The 23,279-nt window shown below is 39.7% G+C and overlaps 1 long non-coding RNA gene across 2 annotated transcripts in view; it reads right to left on the bottom strand.

Annotated features, from left to right (window-relative positions):
* Positions 1 to 6,611: 6,611 nt before the first annotated feature.
* The window catches only part of LOC108412206, a 36,951-nt gene continuing 20,283 nt past the window's right edge, over positions 6,612 to 23,279 (bottom strand). For both annotated transcript variants that reach the window (XR_005129335.1, XR_001856627.2), the window contains 2 exons: positions 21,586 to 21,652; positions 6,612 to 6,965 (listed from right to left, as the gene is read on the bottom strand). This is a non-coding gene — a long non-coding RNA (uncharacterized LOC108412206). The remainder of the gene's footprint in view (positions 6,966 to 21,585; positions 21,653 to 23,279) is intronic.

Genomic DNA, 23,279 nt, shown 5'->3' with positions numbered 1-23,279 from the left:
TATAGTAAGTTACATTTAGAATAAAAATCCTTTTTCTTATCTCATTGGGTGAGAGAGTGGCCTCAGCATAACTTTCTCGACGGCCAAATCAAAAGTCAACAGAGCCGGTTTATAAGGAGTGTGGTCTCCTGCTTCCCTGTTATCTCCAAAAAACATCACTGCTAAACGGCAGACGGCACCTAAGAGCACATCCTCAGTGAATGGGGTTGAATGGATCTAAACAGCTAAAAACAAAAAATTTAAATAGTTTCTAATCAGTTACATAGAACTTTCCTTTAATTTTACAAAGTCTAAGAATAAATTTCATAAAAAAAAGCTATGAAAGAAAACTCACCTGTATTTTCTACAGGAAATAAACATTTAATATTACTGCTACTGAGAGCTGATTGGTTAGCATTACTGCTACTGAGCGTTTGCTATTTCCCCCGAGTTCATAGTATTTCAGAACTGGTCTTCACATTGATGGTAAACACTTTGCAGTTGGCATGATATTTCTAACACAGCTGTTCTACAGTATTACACAACTTTCATACAAAATAGAGCTACCTTTGAGAACTGTCTTTCTAAAACAAGAACATCAAATTATAATGTTGTTACAAGTGTAAGGAAAAGGATTTAGTCTTCACATTACGCCCCAGAGCTGGAACTGCCTCATCCTGGCTCTAGATGTTCCTAAACATGGGTAGATGCACAACCTGGAAATGTCAAAGACAAGTATCCAATCTATAGCCACCTGTAGGCCCTGTGGCTTGCTGGTATAACTGCTGTTTCTCTAACCAAAAGGTTGCTGGTTCAAGCCTTACTTCAGCTGTAAAGATGGCAAAAACAAATGTTTTAAAAAAAGAAAGCTACTCATGAGATCCTGTGGTTCACTGGTAGATGCCATGCCTCCACAGTCTGGAGGTTATCAGTTTGTATCTCTATCAGGATCCTCATGTCATGGTTGTGGTGAAGGGTACATGAGGTGTGAGGATGGCTGGAGGCCATCATATCTGAGGCCAAGGTTTTCACCACTTAGCCACCAAATTTCACACTCAAAGTCTCATTTGTGTTCCTAAACATGCATCTTCTCATGACTCCAAGCAGATGACCATCATCAGGCCAACTGCAGTTGCTTGATGTGTTTGAGTAGTGGAGAGCACACTGCACCTACCCTCCAAATTTGGTGTGTTTGCTTCATAATGTGTTTAGGCTGAGGAAAAAAAAATACTAACAATTTAGAATGTTCCAGCTCCTTTGGACCCTTAAAAATCAAAGTTATATTAAAACAAAAGTAAATTGATTTCCTAAAATTAATTATTTGGAAGAGGTCTTGTCACAGTGGATATGTCACTATCACTTTTAGCTTTATTAGACTGAAAAACTTGATTCTGTGGAATGACAATGGACGTTTATGGAAGTTCATCTACTTCTCAGGTCAAGTGTTCTGCTGAGAACAAAAATCACGCTACTGCATTTTGTACAATCTTAAAAGTAGTATGGAATGTTTACATCATGTGGCTGATTTTTTAACTGTAAAAAGGCGTGCACATCTGATTCACAAAAAAATGGTTCTTTAAAGCAGTGGTCTTCAAACCAGTCCCTGGGATCAAGCAAAAATGACCTTCTGAGGGGGTCCAGAGGACCAGTTTGTGAAGCACTGCTTTAAAGAACTAGGTTCTTCTGGAGGTCATTTCAAAGAACACTTTTTGCTGAGATACACTGACTTTCTATTTGTAGGTACAGAAATTATGGGGCATGTAGTTTGATGGGTCAACACATCGTCCTCATAGATACCAAAACAGCCGAACACTATTTGCTGTTCCTATCGTTGCGTAGATGTGCAGTTGGTCACTGCAAGATGGAATTCAGCTGTTACAGACAAAGCATGGTTAGTAAAATGACATTTGGGGAACCCACCTGAACCCTTTAGAAGGGAAGAAAAACCTTCAGGTGAGAGCTGCGGGATGATCTTCTCTTCTCTGCTTACACTACTGGATGTAACTCAGTTGGAGTGTGCTTCGAAACAGGATTTAAGAAGGATAATCTATTTCTGTGAATAAGGTTAACAAATGCAGTGGCCTAGATTTTAACGTTTGGGATCTCAGCCCAGGCCTCAGTAAGCACATGCCTGCCAGCGCAGTGGACAGAGCCATGGGAGAATGCACACTTCTGCCTCGGAGATGTTCCTGCCAGGAGGAACCTCTGTGAAACGAGGGAGGTGGAGATGGCAGCATGTAATGTGTATTGTATTTTTGAAAGAAATGACACACACACAAATCTGATAAATGGCCATGCATGTCCCCATCCATCATATGTATTTATATTTTCTATATTCAATCTCATGTAAAAAGCCTATAGATGCACAGTTTAATGGGACACATTTAAATACAGATTCATTTTAGTTCATTTTACTGAAATTTATTAGTCTCAATTACTAAATGTCCACAATTATTGGCACCCCTGGTAAAGTTGAGTGAAAAAGAGTATAAGAGCTTCCCCTTTTGCTGAATGAGCTTAATCTCACGCTATATATATATATATATATATTTTAACAAAACCACATTTACCACAGTTATTGGCACCCATGCATTTAACACTTTAATACTGTACAACCTCCCTTTGCCAATAAAACAGTACTTAGTCTTCTCCTGTAACATCTTAAAAGGCTGGAGAACATAGAGCAGGGAATTTGACACCATTACTCCTAACAGAATCTCTGCAGATCATTCAGGGTTCTAGGTCCTCTCTTGTGCATTCTCTTCTTTATCTCACCCCTCAGGCTTTCTATGGGGTTTGGATCAGAGGATTGAGATGGCCATGGCAGAAGCTTGATTTTGTGATCAGTAAACTAAATTTTTGCTGGTAACCTGGCAGACCACCAACACTGCTAAAATCATATAAACTGGAAAAGTGGATTGTGAGAAGCAGAAAATGCAACCAAGACTAAACTTTGGACGAGTGGAAAAAAATATCCACAGATTTCTTTGAAAAACAATGACGCAAGTCTCCTGAAAAGAATAGATGCTGTAATAAAGGCTTAGTGTGGACAATACATACTGATGATATGTGATACTATACACTATTATATATAGTATATACACTATACTGTATTTCTAGACGGCCCTTCTAATGAGTGAATTCACTTATTTCATGCTGCACTCATTGTTGACACTGAATCTCCACTTAAAAGCACTGACCAACAGAATGGGACCCTCTGGAGGCCTCACATGAGACTAAGCGCATCATACCCAATGACAGAAGAGGAGCAATCAAATTGTGTTCTCAAGAGTGATGGAGCTTTCTGTAGTGATGCAACTCATACCTGAGATGAGCTGGAGTGACATTTGTGATCCAGAAATAATCCTACATCAGTGCATGACCTCAACACTCTTGCAACTGAATGCAAGCAAACGTCTAGTGTAAAGCCTTGCCAGAAGAGTAGAGGCTGTTACTGCAGTGAATCAATAATTGCTGCTTTAATTGGAAACTGAATAAATGAAGAATGAATGTCTGTTTTCTGTACAGCACTATATATGACTTTCAAAATCATCAGATTAGGGTGTGAATTCAAACTGATAAAGCCGAAAACATTTAAGCTATTAAAGTAATAGCAAAAACAATAAAATCACAAACCTCCCCATGACTGCAATCCAATTTCAGAAACGCTTCAAAACCTTTTCCAATGTTTTTTTATTCACAATGAACCCAACTGTTCCAAAACGACTCCTATAAATAGCTGGGGAGGTGTGGGTCCAAGCACAGCTGGATGAGTCAATGTGGCGCTCATCTGTCAACGCATCAAACCCCCCGCCTGTAAAATGCATGATGACCCAAATTAATGTCAGAGTGGAAACTTGCTGAGCTGCAGCAGACGACAAATCCAAACGCAGTGTGTGAACAATACAAGTGCGTCCAATCTCTACTGAAAAGGCTTGAAGATTCAGCTGTTTGATAACCTGTCAAGACTGTTGAGACTTCTGCTCTTAAGAAAACGTCTATCATAATTTCACCACGACAAACACATCAGCGCAGTATTTATCACCCACCTATTAATCTGAGTTCATTTTTCCTGCATGTTCATTCTTCTTGCCCATCCGTGGTCCCGATGTCTCTTTGTCTCAATACATTTACCAATTAGTGAGCGGTCACAAATTGTGTTTGTGTGTCAGAAGCGTAATTTTCCATCCACCTTTATCGTGAATTTTGAAAATGTGCATTAAAAAGCTGGAATGAAATGCCATACATTTGAATAAATAGCTAAATGTAATGCCTACTGGAATCCTGCAATCTGATTGGCTATTTTAATCCTGTATTTTGATTTGTCTATGGAAATCCTGCAGTCTGGCTAGTTCCAACCTGCGTTCTGACTGGCTGATGGAATCTGGCAATCTGATCGAATGGTGTGGCTAGTTTAAGCCTGCATTTTGAGTAACGACTAGAATCCTATAATCTGTTCAACTGATTTGTCTAAACCTGCATTTTGATTGGCTGATGGACCTTGCATTCTGATTGGATACTGGAATCCTGTCCTTTGATTTGTTAGTTAAATCTAGCGGCTACTGGAATCCTGCAACCTCTTTGGGTAGTTCTGGAGCTCTGGTTAATGGAATCCTGGAATCTGAATGGCTACTGGAATACTGTACTCTGATAGGTTCCTGAGCTGATGTGGAATTTTTTAACTCTGGGTACCTTTGACCATTTGTATTTCTCCTGTGTTTCCAGGAACTTACAAGATTGCCATGTAGACAGAGAATGGACAGCACAGACACCCTACCCAGACCTAATAAGTGAATACATAAACTACTGCATCATGCTAGAGCAACTGGCCACCCACCAGGCACAGCACAACAAGAAATCTAGGGGGTAGCTAACAGAGTAGACTTCTATTCCGGGCTCCTCTCTTTGGACCAGGGGGTGAAGTGAACCTGATCTAGCCCCTCGCATCCTGGCCTAGACTTAATATTGATAAAGAATATTAGTAGTATATTTAGTAAAAGGCCTGAAAGTATATGAAACACAAACAAACCCAAATGTAACATAAATGACCATAAGTGAAAAAGCACTTTGAGATTCCATGGAAGAGCGAAGGGGGGAGCTTTGCACTCTTCCATAACCTTGTGGAGGAAAAAGGCACGCAAGAAGGAAATCATGCCAAGCATGTAGTGCATTTCCCTCTTGATGTAATTACAGAGTCTGGAGCTTCAAGTGTAACTCTGTTTAACTGCTGAGTGCGTAGCACAAGTAATGACAGAGCCCAGACAGTTCAGAGGATGAGAGTGAAAGTGCGGGTTTAAGCGTAACAAACACATCACCAGCAGAAAACAGTGGCAAATGAGGAGGACTGGACATGAGCGTGATGGATACATTCAGGACACCCCGACACTCACATCAGGATTACGGGGCGCAGTCACAGCAGTCCAGCAGCCCAGCATGGCAGTTAGAGTAAGTGAGTTTGATTTGCTCACCGGCTGAAGGGCTCGCATTCCCTCCCCGTTTCTCTGGCTCCCCTCGTCACTGTCACTCCGCCACACAGACCTGAGCTCAGGGAAAATTCTTGCTTGGTTAGGAAGACACCGGAAACTATTTTAGAGTGATGGGCAGACGCTGAGAGGGTGGACTTGCAGTGTTGAGTGCTGTCAGTTGTTAAAGCCACTCTTACATGCTTGTAATATTTACAACTAGGATATTATTGAATATATATCTGTTATCTGTGTGTGTGTTTGACTTATTTGTTAAAAATAAGGATAACAACAGGCCTCTAATAATATAACTTAATTATTATTATGTTTATTCATTATAGTAATTCATTCTGGAACTGTTACTTGTGCATTAATGTGTGTAACAGTTTCAATTATTACCTGTTCATTTAGTGACGTACAAATAACTAAAGCACGGAAGATGTTTTGTATAAATGCATCATAAACCTGGGGCCATATTCATGGTTATTTTTTACGTAACTACTTAACGATGATAAACTAATCATTAAGGAAAAGACAGTAAATAGTAAATAACTACTTAATCATTTATAACAGGCTGCTTATGCGACTTAGTAAACGCTTAATTCGAATTTTTGAGTTATGAATATGAACCATTATTAACAAACTTTCTTTTGTTTGAAATAATGATTGTTTATTTGTATGTCACTCAGAAAATGGCTCATAATTCAAATGGTACCATGTATTAATTCCTGTGTAGGTCATATAATAGGCAACAGTCATTAACTATTATATAAGTTGTCATTTATTAGGGCCTGCTTTTATAAAGTGTTGACTGATTTTTCTACATTTCTATATAATTCTTTTAAGATGTAAACAAAGTTATTTAGAGTGGCTGGACATGATAAATGATAAAAAAAGGCTCTTCCAGGTTGTTCATCACTGAAAATTCAATGAGTAGTTTACTTAATGAGTGGTTTACTTTCGTTTACTTAATTTCCGGTCAAAACCACCATTAAAATGATATTTCTTTAAAAGCTACAGACAAAACAAGACTCCTACTAATCATGCAAGACATGGTAGACCACCCAAACTGTCATCATCAGATTAACAGCAGAGAGGAGAAAATCAAGCTCCACTCTTACTTCAAATTCAAAATAATCCACAGGTGTTTCCACTGTGAGAAGACAACCCAACACTATGAGTCTGAAAGGACATGTAGCTGACAAGAAAATGGCACTCTATGGTCAAACCTAACTTCCAACCCTATAACTGGGAATAGCCGAAGAGCTTTGATGTGAGGAATTATTCAGAGAAACCCTTCTCAGCCGGCTGAGTGGCCGTCACTAATCAAAGCTTCAGACATATATGTGAACTGGCGCTGACCCAAAGCCACCATAACACAACTCTCCTTCTGCTTCAGAGAGATTTAAGGCCAAAGACTAGGCCATGGTTCTGTCCACACAGTGCTCTGGTCTGGTCTGAGAATGATCACGCCAGTGTGTGCAGGGCCAGAGAAGGTCAGGAGGGTTCAGGAGAGGGCAGGGTCTGAAATAGAGCACATACAGACAGGATATGATTTATCTGATATTGATAAAGACAGTATTTCAAAATAGTAGCATGATTTATTAGAGTGATGTGTGTTTTAAAGTTGTGTAGTTTTTACAAAGTAAAAGTGAAAACTGGCAAAAAGTTCATTTTTGAGCACTATTTTACCCAAGTTTACACATTCCCATCAATATCAATAGCTACCAACACAACAGGGTGAGGGTTATGCTGAAATTCTACATTTGGAGCGCACAAGTGCAGTAATACATGTCTGCATACTCACACATGCAAAAGTAAAAACAGGCTTGGGAAAAGTATAGGACTAAAAAAGCTAAAGATGCAGCAATTTCAGCAGCTTCTAAATCCTCCAATTAGTGTTAATGAGAAGCTCCTGGGGACAGCAGCTTAGTCGCAGTTAAAAGAGAAACGATGGCTCTGCTTCTTCTCCCTACACATTCCGCTCTGCCTCCTAATCACAGGCAGTCTCCCCTAACAAATTACAGCACAGATTATCAATGGATGTGGTGAAGTGTAGAGAGATGAGGCATGGCTGTATGAGAAATGGTCCTGTCTTTATTGCAGACGAGGGAAATGCATTGACAATGTGACGAACGTTATACATTCCAGGTCGAAAAATCTTGGGGCAGATCTGGCCCCTTTATTAGAAACACCTACCTTGTACCTTCTTATTTTCAGTTTCTAACCACAGAGCCATTCCCATATTTGCCAGAGCTGCTGGACATTTTCAGCTGACAAACCACTCTCAACTTAGCAGTGATATGGACGGACAAAAACACTTCTTTTATCATGTCAGTGTCACTGCTGTGCAAAGAATGATCCAATGCCCAAACAGTAGCTGATCAATATCAGTCCTGTGGTCAGAAACTGACCAATGAATCAATGAATAGGGAAGGGTGAGGCCGACAAGACTGTGCAGCATCAGATGGGCAAAAGTCTGTAACTGTACACCTATATAGTGGACCCATAGGGTAGATGATTCTAATAAAGTGGTCAGTGAGTGTAAATACAATGTAGGTGTTTCTAATAAAGTGGCCAATGAGTGGAAGTACAAGGTAAACCTCCACTCTTCCATTGCATGGCATTGCCAGCAGGGGTCAGCAAAGTTCTGCTGAAGTGTGGAACCCATATGGCAACTCTTAGACCTAGACCAAACACACACATACCCAATCTAGCACACAGAGACTTGCTTACAAATATACTGCCAAACAAACGGCAACACAAAGATCAAACAAAAGCATTACACGTCTCATTTTCATAGCCTTCCAAATCCAAACTCCAGCCGATTGGCCCGATTTGGACATGTACTGCTAAAGCGGCACTTGAGTAAACAGCTTGTTCTTTCCTGTGTGCTCATATGTATAATCCGGTTTGCTTTATGAGCCAAAAGATGAAGCAAGTGTTTCTTACTAGAGCTTTTGGCTGCAGATTTGAGATCACTTAACAGACAAAGAGGAGAGAAGATACAGGGAACTGGGGGAAAAAAGAAAACAACAGAAGTAAGGGTGAGCTTAGTATTTTTTTATATCACACACACACACACACACAGACACACACACATATGCTCCACAGTCTTCAGTTGCCATGGCGACCAGCCTCAGGAACTCAATGGTAAACTCCCTGGAGTGGACCCGAGCTGGATGGGACGAGACCAGGGTTTTGAAGTGTCCCAATTTCGAATGGGATGGACGGACAGGCCACTCTCGCAGGTGGCCCTTTCAGGGCATGGGCACAGCTGAGGAGGGGTGGGAGGGGAAGAAAGCGCCCTTTTAAAGCTGGCCGCATCCTTCTGGCAGCACAGACACTGTTTTAATAATGTGACTGTGACACAGTGTTCCTTCTATCAGATCAGCCTTACAAGAGCAATATTCATTATTTTTCATTCAATATTTTAACTGTCCGTACTGACCATCTGCATAGTGCAGTCTGAAATGGTAACTTTACAGGAGACGGGAAATGTTCTTAGCTTTGTTGTAGGGACTATATCCTACATTGAAGGGACTACATCCTACATTTTCCTTGTATTTTAATAGTTTCCTTGAGGACAACTTAGGACGTTTCCAGTAGGTTTAACAGTCATAATTTATTTTCATGACCCACTTTCCAAACCCTCAGAACCACCAGACTGTTACTGTGCATTTAAGACTGATTCATGTAAACTAATTGCATAAATATGCTTCTGGACAGTCCAGCCTGAAACACTCTTTATAACTTCAGAGTGAATGGGCAGAGCTAAACTGCCATGGGCTGAAGAGGCAGTTTTGTGTAAATGAGTTGTTTTTTGAATCTCAAAATCTTTGAATTCAAAAAATTACATACACTATATTTCCAAAGGTATTCACTGCTTCCACAGACATTAGTGAATGAATGGGTCACTCTCAGGAGCTCAGTGAAGTCCAGCGTGGTACCGTGATCGGACACCACCTGTGCAACAAGTCCAGTCATGAAATTTCCTCACTACTAAATATTCCACAGTCAACTGTCAGTGGGATTATAACAAAGTGGAAGCGATTGGGAACGACAGCAACTCAGCCACGAAGTGGTCGGCCACGTAAAATGACAGCGGGGTCAGCAGATGCTGAGGGCCATAGTGCGCAGAGGTCACCAACTTTCTGCAGAGTCAATCACTACAGACCTCCAAACTTCATGTGGCCTTCAGATCAGCTCAAGAACAGCGTAGAGAGCTTCAGTGAAAGGGTTTCCATGGCCAAGCAGCTGCATCTAAGCCTTACATCACCAAGCGCAATGCAAAATATCGAATGCAGTGGTATAAAGGTTGTCTGACTGCATTGTGCCAAGTGTAAAGTTTGGTGGAGGGAGGATTATGGTGTGGGGTTGTTTTTCAGGAGTTTTGGGATGAATTAGAGTGGAGCCTGCAGGCCTTCTTGTCCAACATCACCCCTAAACACACTCCTAAACCTTGAACGTGTATTATATAACATAGCATATCATAAAAATCATCATGTACACATAGTTATATTCAAAAGTTTGTGTGCTCCTGGTCTAATGGCATGTTTTTGTGATTTACTAAGTGAAAATAAGTGAAGACATCTTCATAGAACTTCATTTCAATGTACAATTACTGTTCATCTGCTGGGAAAAATGTAAAAACATGAAATGTGGCCCGTCTAAAAATTCTTTGTGTTTTTTATCCAATATGTTCAACTAAACTAAGAAATTGTGTGCTAAAATTTGCAGAAATATATCATACTTAAGATTGTTCCCTGTGCTAACGTTCCCTTAGAACATCTACAAAACATGGAATTTGACCAGGGAGCATTTGAACTTTTGCATACAACTGCATGTATTGTGACATGGAGTCTGTCCAGTCACATTCATACAGAGCTTTATTGGTCAAGATAGCCTCAGGCCAACACCCATCACTCCTCTCTCTGCCTCTCTTCCCTGCAGTCTTCCTGCTGTCTTAAGCATATGTGAGAATTCTGCCTAACTGGTACCATCCTTTCTTCCAGCATGCTCCTACTCACAGAAACAAGGAGCAAAAAAAAAGCTGGGAGTATCACCAACTTTTATAACACGTGATCACGTACTGCACTGCACAGGCTGCTAATGGTTCATTTTGTGCTGCATTTATACTGGAAACAGCAGAAGTCTTGTGTGATTCTCTCCTGATTGATTTATATGCTTAATTAAGGGGACAGAAAATCGGAACGTTAAAGAAAATTTACACAATGCAACATTTTCACACTTACGTATTGGAAGTTGTCATAGCAGAGAAAACATCACAGCAGTGGTGGCATTTATGAATGAGAATACAGAGGACTTTTTCATTTCAGGCTTTTGCCTCATTTTTCTGTGAAAGATGTCATTCGTTCACACACATTCAAACAGTTTGAGCTGCAGCAGATCAACAGTGAAACATTCAAACACAGACCAGTGCAGCTGTATTCTGTACAGTCTTCAACTTATATGCGTTGTAGCATGAACAGATTTAATGAAATTCTTTAATGAAAATCAAATAAATACTCACTGCAGCTCTGAAGTGTCTTGTGTGCTAACAGAGCCCCCTGCTGGAGAAATTTCAGACTGCCAGGTGGGAGTTCCAAAACCACACCCATGTGCTTCCCATATTAAAAACAAGGTGTTTTCTGTTGTTTTCTGAGTGGTTTGGTGCTCTGGAATTCAGCTTTGGATGTGTCAGGTATAAGTTGATATATAGTATAAGATAAATATAGTAACATACTCCATTATAATGCATGAAAAAAACATATTTAGAATACATTTAGAACATACTGACAAGGCACATGGGCAAACCTTCATATCGTTCTGATTTTAATGTTTCAATTTTGCTTCATTTAAATGAAGTTCTAAAACTTTTTTCTTTCTTTAATCTGCTTTAGTTTACTGCTGCTCCCATAATCCAGTACAACACAGTTGCTAATCTTATCAATTTGTGAACATCACTGAGGTAATTACTAGTCTGATCATCCCTGAATCGAGTTCAGTAATGCTGAGATTAATAACTGGCTCATCACATTGATTTATCAGTCTGCTCAGGTATTAGCGAGAGCTCTAGTGTGGGTAAAGAAGCTGTTAATTGAGTTCTACTGTAAAGGTTTGAAAATAATTCAGAAACAAGCATCAATGATGTTTCTTGTGGACATTAAATGTGTGTGTTTTGATTATTATTTCATGACTAAGAATTCTTCTAAAAATGAAAAAAAATAATTGTACTCTGAACACTGCCTTAACAAAATGTAACATGGACTGGATAATCTCAGTATTATGAATACATATTCCCAATATGTTTTCCATTACATCTCTACCCTGGCTAAGGTTAGGACTTCAGCACTGGACAGAGTACAATGTAAAGATGAATCACGTTATACAACCAAAAGACAGCATTAACTATGCTCCCAACCTGAACAACATTAACTATATTTTAGTACACATTAGACAGCTAACATTAGCTGATCTTGCAGGAGAACTCCACTGAATGTCCAAAATGTCTGCATAATATAATGGCTGAGACGTAAACAAGGTCATTCACAGTGGTTTGGTGTGAAATGCTCCATTCTAAAGAAATGTACGAGTCAAAATTGTTCAAAGCGGCGGTGATAGGAACCAGACGTCCACCTCTAAAAGCTCCTTCACAGAAGGTTATTCCATAAAATTTCTATCAATACTGATGGTATTGTTTCACAACTGTTTTGTAATAAGAACAATGCTGTTAATCAAATGCACTGTAATCTCTTCCCTTTAATCCATGAATGGTGGAAGGAAACATGAAGCATCTTCTATGGCAAAATAGCCCCTGAAAAAATTGTTTCTTTTTTTAGAATTACCACTACTTTACCATCTTTAACATCACATCTAAAAAAATTGGAAGATATTTAAGATATGTGCGGGTCCACTAGTGGTTTTGGATGGAAATAACCTGGCTATATTTGTATCGTGGGCATTGTGATGCCTGGTTCCTATCATCACCACTCTAAAGAAATCTGATTTTGTAAGCTTCTCTGCAATAAGTCATTTCACATCAAACCATTAGGAAAGACTCTGTTTACATCTCAAACAATGAATTATGCAGCTATCTTGCAAAATCATTTGAATTCTCCTTTAACTTAAAGTCATGAAATGCTTACCTTCGTAGTGATGACCTTGTCAAGCTTGCTCCTCTCATAATGAAAACTGCTCTGCAAACCATCAACGTTTCTCATGGGAAAATGAACGAAACACCTCATGAAGATAAAAACGTGAGTCCTCTATATTCTTACTCATAAACACTGCAGCTGTTGTAATGTTGTCCCTTCTGTGACGGCTTCAGCTGTGTCTTAAACAAAAGTGTGAAGTGTCCATTCTTGTCTTACCCCAAACACAGTCAGTCAAGACATGTTTTGTCTTTGTAGCTAAAAAGTAATGTAAACTTACAGCCACTAGCTTACCATGCTAGAAACTGCATGTCTAAATCACCAGACACACTGTTATCTTCTGTAACAGGGAGCGAGGAGGTGGACGCATATGCGGAGGAGATGAGCAACGTTTATTAAGGGCAAATCCAAAATCAGGGTCGAGACAGTCCAGGGTCATAGAGCCAACACATAGAGATCGCAGGACAGACATGACAATAAAGAGCACCGAACAAAACACAACGAGAGCACAATACAACCAACAGTGCAGATAACAGTACAAAGACCAACACAAACACCAGCGACCAGACGGGGAAAAACACAGGCTGTAAATACCTGAGGAACAGGCGGGAACACAGATGGAAACAATCAGGGGTGGAGTCACAAAACAAGGGGGCTGGACTACAAACCAAAACAAAGAACACGTGGGCTAAACCAAAACACAACAACAGGACTGGGGCAAATTGTGGCATCTATAAAAATAGACAAAAGTATACTGCATGGCTAAAAACAGTGGTTGTCTGCTTGAGATTACTCGACAGTGAGGATTTAGACACTATTAGGTCGTGTTTAAGCTTCCACCACCATTACTATTAGCTACATTAGCTTTGTTGCTTCAGAGCAAAAGGAAAGTGTAAATGAGGTTTTTGCTAAACTACTAACTACTTTAATATCTGAAGGAAGGTGAACTCATCGTGTCCATAAGTCTGTGTGTGGGAGACAGCAGAAAGAAAGTGATTTGTGCACTTGGTTTCCTGAATGTTCTCGCTGCTTTAGCAGAGGGATGCTAATGTGCTGGTGAAGAGGGCTAATCTCCTCTGCTGGAATCTCTACATGCTTCACTGGAGAAGAGACAGTTCTCTAGCTTTGACAGTTTGTTACACACTAATCATTTGTCTATGTGAACGATTACATCTTCCTTTGTGGCAGACAGAAGAAGGAAGCCCATTGAATGGATGGCAGGAAAATGCAAGGAAGACAAATTTGTAAGCCTGCAATTTAGCGTTTGCAGTGCACCATTTCCCACATATTCCTTGCCTAAATGTAATCGCTGAGTAATGACCTTCCGCTTACAGTGAGGGCCATCCTTATAAGAGGTAAGATTACAGAAGTAGAGGTACACCCGTCAGCAACCTCAGCCTACGTTATGTATAATATGAGCTAATTGCAAGGAAATATTTAGGTGGCGCGATCTCTCAATGTTTTTTTCCTTTTTTGTGCCTTTAAGACTGATATATGTAAATGATCTCTGTTCTGATTGGCTAATTGGATTGATACTTGATACAGTGCCACATTTGAAAAACAATATGGTGTTGTGGTCCCGCTTGCCAGGCCGGTCTGCCACTGCATCACTGATTGGCTGAAATCACCCATGTGGCTAATATGAATGTCAGAGATTGAAAAACGATGTCAATCATTATTAAGAAAATTATCAAGGAGAATCATTAAATCAATATCAAAGTGCTTTGTTGTTCACCCAAGTGCTGCTAGGTAGCTCACTATGCTGCTATGAAATGTTAGGGAAGCATCTGTTCAAAGCACAGTTCAGATAGCAGCAGTTAGCTAGCTAGCTATCATTGGTTTATACAAAGTCTGTGATAGCACCAGGGTCGATTCCCCATGAGCTCAGATAAAAGCCACTAAACATTCAGCTTGCGTCCAGTATGATATTACATGTAGCTGCAGCTGCTGTCCCCATTTAATGAGATAACAAAGAGGGGCTCTCATGGGGATGCTTTAGCTAAATACACAAAGACAGGGGCACTCATGCGCTGGAGGTTAGGGAACTGGCCCTGTGACCGGAAGGTTCCTGGTTCAATCCCCAGCACCGACAGCACATGACTGAGGTGCCCTTGAGCAAGACACCTAACCCCCAATTGCTCCCCGGGCACTGTGGATAGGGCTGCCCGCTCCGGACAAGTGTGCTTACTGCCCCTAGTGTGTGTGTCTATTCACTAGTGTGTATGTGGTGTTTCACTTCATGGATGGGTTAAATGCGGAGGTGGAATTTCCCCGTTTGTGGGATTAATAAAGTATCGTTTAACAATGCTGAATAGATAGCTAGCCTTTTATTTGAGACCTCATTCTGAGAAATGAGGTGTCAAATAAAAGAATGTGTTAAATAAGCTGGCCTTACACTAAGAGGCTATCACTGCTGTGGCTAAACAATACACTATAACAAATCCTGGATGATGTCAGGGGGACCACCGCTCCAGCCACCCCACTGGACAGAAACACTCTTTATAACTTCACTGTGAATAGGCAGGGCTAAACTCCATTTGTATAGTTTTTCAGTTTGTAGCATAGTTTGAAAATACCTGTGGTTCTTTACATTGTGTGTAAATTTCATGATGATGGACCAAAAGAAATGGACAAAAAGTACTTGGAAAAAAATTCTTCCATTAAACGTAAAGTGGGTTTTTTTCCTTCTCCTGTAAAGTTACCATTTTGGAGATACAAGGTTTTGTTCCAACAACAGCGATATATAACTGGGATGGTTTCATTCCATCACAGAAACAGTGAATTCAAAACTGTTTTTAAAGGTTAGCTTCCATATATGAACTGTATAGAGTTTACAACTTTAACAGTGGTTTCATACCACATCAAAGGCTTATTTTAAGAAAGTGTTTTCCCTTATATGACCCATTTAAGCTTTTGTCAGAGTCTCACCTGTTTTTCTGCAGATTTTTGCTGTTCTAGCTGTGCAAAGTCAAAACCTCAGGTTAGTCGAAGAATATATAAGAAAAAAGCCGACATCAATTCTTAGTGATATTCTAAACAATAGTTCCAGAACCACAGTGCTCGTCTGAGGCCTACAAACAAATGCACATCGCAAAGAATGATAGTGAAACCAAAGATGAGCTATTTTAGTTTCATTCAGTCTTGCAGCAGGAAACTGGCCTCGGCATGGACCACTCATGCAGACTAAATGCAAAAACATTTCCATTGAACAATTTATAGGCATTCTGATATTTCTCAAATACTGCATGACCTTTTTTTTCCTAGACTATGAACCAATAGCCTGGAACGAAACTATTCTGAGCACTCATAAATACAAGCCAGAAAAAAAAAGAAAATGTAGATCCTCTTATCTGCTTTTAGCTCCTTCAAATAAATCATTTAACATTGCTCGCAGAGGGGGTCAAATTAAATTCCAAGCTGCACCTATCAGTTTAAAGCTAAATTTTAATTACTCATTTCAGGTTAGTTAATGTGGGGCACCAGGCACACTAAAGATAATTCTTCTTCGTAGTTAATCTTCTGAAAGGAGCGCTTGGCCATTCTATGACAATCAGCCGGTAATTATGAGCGGGGAACCAGCCAAGCGCATCCAGACTCAATGTCATTAACAAGCCCGTGGCCTGTCTCTATGAGAAGGGCGGTCATTACTTTTTATTATATCGCTAGGAGCATCACTCATAAAGAGGTGAAAATACACACACAGGCCTTCTCCCTGTGCCATGGGTGCAACCAGCTGTGTCACACATGACAGTCGGAACTGCGCGAGGTAGTGGGGGGCAGGTGTGGAGGCCGGGGCCGCCTTGTTGGAGCCTTCATTAGGGTGTGTAATATCTTTTCCCGTGGTACAAATGGAGGTATTTGTAGAACTTTTGTTCTTCCATAAGTACTAATCAAGTTGCAGAAGAATCTGATCTCTTAGGCCTTTGCGGTGTTCTATTCAAAACACTCCTGGAAATGGTCCATTTGGGTGGTTTCTGTGACTTAGAGTACTGCATCTATTTTGTTTTATATTTTATTATTTATATTGTATTTCCTGCTTTAAAACTTGAGCTGCATCAAATGCATTTGATCTATAAAAAGTACACAATGAAAAATCATAAAACTATACAGGGAAGAGCTTGAGGACTGGAACTGGGAAACACTGACTTAGGCACTAATGGAGATGGATTCATTTTACCAGAGGAGACTGGATAATGTAGTGGGATTTGACTGGCTGAAATTCCTGGATGTTCACGCCAACATTACACAACAGGCGTCACATTCACTAATATTAACAACACACCACACACCCGGTTTATCTACCAGCTCTGGGTTCAGCCAACTACAGAAGACCACACTACAGTTATTAATGTCAGACTGTGAAACTACACACACTGCAGATTCATACTGGATTAAAATCACTCCTCAATTATTACAGTCAGACTGTAAAACTACACACACTGCAGATTCATACTGGATTAAAATCACTCCTCAATTATTACAGTCAGACTGTAAAACTACACACACTGCAGATTCATACTGGATTAAAATCGCTCCACAGTTATTACAGTCAGACTGTAAAACTACACACACTGCAGATTCATACTGGATTAAAATCACTCCTCAATTATTACAGTCAGACTGTAAAACTACACACACTGCAGATTCATACTGGATTAAAATCACTCCTCAATTATTACAGTCAGACTGTAAAACTACACACACTGCAGATTCATACTGGATTAAAATCACTCCACAGTTATTACAGTCAGACTGTAAAACTACACACACTGCAGATTCATACTGGATTAAAATCACTCCTCAATTATTACAGTCAGACTGTAAAACTACACACACTGCAGATTCATACTGGATTAAAATCGCTCCACAGTTATTACAGTCAGACTGTAAAACTACACACACTGCAGATTCATACTGGATTAAAATCACTCCTCAATTATTACAGTCAGACTGTAAAACTACACACACTGCAGATTCATACTGGATTAAAATCACTCCTCAATTATTACAGTCAGACTGTAAAACTACACACACTGCAGATTCATACTGGATTAAAATCACTCCACAGTTATTACAGTCAGACTGTAAAACTACACACACTGCAGATTCATACTGGATTAAAATCACTCCTCAATTATTACTGTCAGACTGTAAAACTACACACACTGCAGATTCATACTGGATTAAAATCACTCCACAATTATTACAGTCAGACTGTAAAACTACACACACTGCAGATTCATACTGGAATAAAATCACTCCACAATTATTACTGTCAGACTGTAAAACTACACACACTGCAGATTCATACTGGATTAAAATCACTCCTCAATTATTACAGTCAGACTGTAAAACTACACACACTGCAGATTCATACTGGATTAAAATCACTCCTCAATTATTACAGTCAGACTGTAAAACTACACACACTGCAGATTCATACTGGATTAAAATCACTCCACAGTTATTACAGTCAGACTGTAAAACTACACACACTGCAGATTCATACTGGATTAAAATCACTCCTCAATTATTACAGTCAGACTGTAAAACTACACACACTGCAGATTCATACTGGATTAAAATCACTCCTCAATTATTAGAGTCAGACTGTAAAACTACACCCTGCAGATTCATACTGGATTAAAATCACTCCTCAATTATTACAGTCAGACTGTAAAACTACACACACTGCAGATTCATACTGGATTAAAATCACTCCTCAATTATTACAGTCAGACTGTAAAACTACACACACTGCAGATTCATACTGGATTAAAATCACTCCTCAATTATTACCGGCAGACTGTAAAACTACACACTGCAGATTCATACTGGATTAAAATCACTCCACAATTATTACAGTCAGACTGTAAAACTACACACACTGCAGATTCATACTGGATTAAAATCACTCCACAATTATTACAGTCAGACTGTAAAAATACACACTGCAGATTCATACTGGATTAAAATCACTCCACAATTATTACAGTCAGACTGTAAAACTACACACACTGCAGATTCATACTGGATTAAAATCACTGATTAATCTCTAACCACTTAAAATCTAGTACCTTCCCAAGTAGAACTAATCCAGCTCCAACAGAGTTTAGAGTTAGATAAAAATGTCAAATTCAGTAAAAGTTGTCACTGGATTCTCCAGTATGAGTATCTAAACCTACACACTGGCAGTGCTAATTGATATTGAGTTGAGGACACTACAGAGATCATCAAGAGAGCAGAAATTGATGTTCAGTCAGATCTCCATTGCATATCACTGATCTCAAGCTCAAAACGAATCTGAATACTTTAAACTAAAAAGAAAAGGTAAATTCTCTCTCATGCTTCCCTCTTTTCCTATGAATACCGATGTGACTAGAACATGTACAAGAGAAGTCTTAAATGAGGCTCTACACATTTATATGATCCAGCTTAGCAGCTGGAGTTCAGTTCAGAAGTATATTAACCATCATATGAAGCAGAAGAGAAAGCATTTCAATCACGAGAAAATGTTACAAAGGGCTGCAAGATGTACTGCAGTTTTCTTCTTCAACTGCCTTGCAGCACACACAGGCTGAATTAGCCAAACAAGTGGAACTGTTCAATCATTATCAGAAGTGCTGAGCTTCATCTCAACAGCAACATTCACTCACTAACATTATGTGCTACATGCCTGCTGCTATATAATAGCATTACTGGTGTTATAAAAATGTGACATGTCATTTACAGTAACTTATGCTTTTATGACAAGCATCCATAAGCATCCAATGCAATGTAATACCTAGTTCAAAATGAAGAGTCAAGCACTACTATTAACCTCTTTCACAAGAAATAAACGCCTTCCAGTGCCTGTTGGACAGAGTTACTCCTCTGCTGAATACAACAGCTTCTTTCTTCTTGCTTTTGCTTCTGTTCCAGATGGAAACCAAGGAAAAATAAAACAGAGCAGTGAAGCAGAGATGAGACAGTTTCTGGTTTAAATGATATGCTGTCATATCAAACCAAATAATCATTTCAAACTATTACGTATACTTCATTATGTACTTCATATACTGCATTTTTCATGGGTTATATAAAAGTCCGCTACCAAAAACAGTCAATTAATTCTTACTTGACCACTTTCCAGCCTCTCATGCTATTTTGTTACCTTATTGGTTGGTTGTGGTTGGCTGTTAATTACTGCACCCCATCCCAGGAGCAATCTGCATTGAAACGCCCCTTCTAACTTCAGTGTAAATGGGCAGGGCTAAATCTCTGTATAGTGAAGAGATGGATATTTATGTTGCGTTGGTTGTTGTGACATCACAGAAAGACCATAAAGTTGGCTGCTTTCGTTTCCTTCATGGACTGGGGAGTGAAGGGAATGTTTTGAACCTATTAAACATATGAAATCATTTCAAATAAAGTGAGTTTTTTTGTTTGTTTTTCCATGATATGGACTAATTCCAACGACCATAAAATGCCATATCTTTAAAAAGTCACAGTGCAGGCAAAACAGCCTCCCTGCAGAGCACATGACAGTAGGAAACATGCATATCACTGTTGTTGGAACAAAACCTTGTATCTCCAACATGGTAACTTTACAGAAGAAGGAAAAAAACGACTTTACTTTTAATGTAAGTCATTGGAACCAGACTTTTTTCCAAGTAGTTTTGAGCCAGTATTATTTATTGTAGTCCTTTCTTCATGAAATTTACACAGTGTGCAAAGGGCAACAGGCCTCAACCTCAGATCTTCAATCTCAAAAACCTGAAAAATGACAAAAATGGAGATACAAGGTTTTCTTCCAACAGCGGCGATATATTTACTTACTTATAATCTAAACCAGGGTTGTCAAACTCCACCAACACCACTTTTCATCACTTTTTGTGATCAAAACTGCACAGTCCATCTCAGGAGCAGCCTTCCCCTCAATACAGGACATTTATCATGCCAGGGTCATCAGGAGGGCCCACAACATCATCAGGGACAGTAAATACCCCCGGCAGAGACTCTTCACACTCCTACCTTCAGGCAGACGTTACAGGAGTGTCAAGTCCAGGACTACAAGACTGACCAACACTGTACTGCTGCTGTCAGATCACTGCTGTTTACATCTGTTACCTGCAACATGCACTTCATGAACTGCTGCTCTACATACTTACACATGTGCACATGTAACTTTAATTTTACTTTCAACTTTGCACATAAAACTTTTTTACTGTTGTTTTCAGTGTTATTCTTATATTTATATCTATTTAAGATTATATAAAGATTATATTTGGTGAATGGAGGAACAGCAAAGTATGAATTTCATTGTACAGTGTAACTGCCTGTTCTGCTGTGCATATGAATGAAACTCTTGAATCTTAAAGGGCCATATTAACAAATCTTAACAAATTCATGGCCCAGCTATGTTTCCACTTAGAATTATTACAAACATGCCAAAACTGCGACAGCATAGCAGCCATTGGATACTCACACTGCTCAAAAATCATTTTAAATAAAAACAGTTGTTTAGCATAAGCTACAGATAACAGTTAAACCTCCAGAAAGTAGGTATTTAAATCCACCTATTTGCTTAAACTAGACAGCAGGCATCTTTTTCTTTTTGTGTAACCGCTGACCCATAGGTTGTCTGAGCACACATTACATTGCAGTGCATCCTGGGGACTGTAGTGCCGCTCAGAGTGAGACGAGCTAATATTAAGATAAATTAAAGTTTCACAGGCTGAACAGGTTTGTGCTACGGGCCTGACTTGGCCTGTGGGCCTTGTGTTTGACACGCTGCATCTAAACAGTAATCAGTAGGAGTGGTGATGACAGTTTCATATGTATTACAAAGAAATATGAAACATTTGATTAGAAGTATATCAGTGTAGTGCCTATCAGTGCCTATACTGTAGTGTATTAGTTTCAGTGAGTATTAATGCTTTTAACTCAGAATATTTTAATGACTATTATAGTGATTATTTTGGGGTCAAATATCATAACAAAACATTTCATACCTTTCCTTTCTTAGCGTGAAGTGGAGTGGCTAAGCGGTGGTCTCCAGTAGACACTTGGCCTCCTCATCTGCAAAAGAATATAAACCACAGTCTCGATTAATTACAGACAATTTCAGGAGGAATAAACCAAACACCTTCATTTCATCCAACAAAACGACAGGGGTGGAAATACGGTGGTTTATCAGGCCTGTTAGCCGTCATACACACTCAAGCCTGAATGAAGTCCCCTATGGCCTGGTGCAGCTGTATCGACCGCCAGGCCGCAATGATGGATAAATATTTCAGGACTTGACGGACCCGAATCCAAGCCGTTTCTTTTCCTCCACTTTTTCTCCCCCGTGTCATGTGACTGCGGCACAACTGTATCGCATTTCTGCAAACACCACACAATCTCTCAGCGCCTGCACAGCATCTCGATTCTGCGGCAATTGAGAAGAACGGCTCAGAAGCTCAGCTGTCCAGTTCCTATGTTTGCATTCGTTTCTTTAGTCTATGTTTGTGATCCTGACAAATAACATCTGAGCCAGTGACTACTGGCAGTGCAGGTGGGGCAAATGCAGTGCAGATGAGCCTCTTACTGTTTTTACTGGACTCCTTAGGTCACCCTTATGCACTGACACTTGTGAAGCCATGTTAATGCAGGCCAGTCTTCATAAGGCTACATGACACATATCGCTGTTGTCGGAAGAAAACCGTGTATCTCCAAAACGGTGATTTTACAGGAGAAGGAAAAAAACATACTCTACTTCTAATGCAAGTCAGTGGAACCAGAATTTTTTCCAAGTAATTCTGGGTCATTTCTTTTGGTCCATTCACCGTGAAATTTAAACAAAATGTAAAGAACCACAGGTATTTGGAAATTCTGACAAAAACTGAAAAACGCCAAAAATGGAGACATGAGGTTTTCTTTTGACAACAGCGATATATAAGCGCTTCATGACAACTGGCGCAGTGCTACACAAACATTTGAAAACACTCTAAAAGTCTGGGCACCCCAGGTCAAATGATGCATATGGATTCTGTTGATTTTCTATGTGAAAATAAGCGAACACATCCTCTGCAGAGAAAACACTTCTGCAAATTTTAATACCCAGTCGCTATTTATTATCTGAATTTAACATGTTGAAAACAGTCAAACATGAAATGTGGTCAGTGCAAAAGTTTCCTCCTTTATATATTTCCAGACAAAACGGCCACTAAGCATCAGATAAGATAACCAAATCCAAAGTCAGATGAAAATACGTGGGAAAAAGACAGGAGATTCAAAAAATGGAGTTTGATGTGTCTCTTTAAGGATGTATATCCATCAGGAAGAAATATAGACAAAAAAGACCCCAACATCACTAAATGTGGGATTATTTGGATTGCGAGAAGCAGAAAATGCAACCAACTTCTAGTACTGAACTTTGGAGGTGTGGAAAAATACCCCTGCAGATTTCTTTAAAAGACAGAAAAGAGTCGAAGCTGATGAAAGATGTGCCTGAATGCCAAGCTGAAAGGATACGGATTGCGTGAGCGTGAGACAGAGAGCATATGTTACAGTTCACGTGGACGGTCTATACAGACGTCATGCAAAATTAATCGTCCGTCTGTGGTCCTGCCGTCTCATCACTGCTGACTGGAGCTCCTTCGTCTGTTTTCCCTCATTCAGGCGAGACGAGCGCGAGGTGTTGGAGTGTGTGGAGTGACAGCTG

Source organism: Pygocentrus nattereri, chromosome 22 (genome assembly GCF_015220715.1).
Source record: "Pygocentrus nattereri isolate fPygNat1 chromosome 22, fPygNat1.pri, whole genome shotgun sequence".
Lineage (NCBI taxonomy): Eukaryota > Metazoa > Chordata > Actinopteri > Characiformes > Serrasalmidae > Pygocentrus > Pygocentrus nattereri.
Note: the sequence above shows the minus strand (reverse complement) of the source record. Positions and strands in the feature narration are given on the sequence as shown.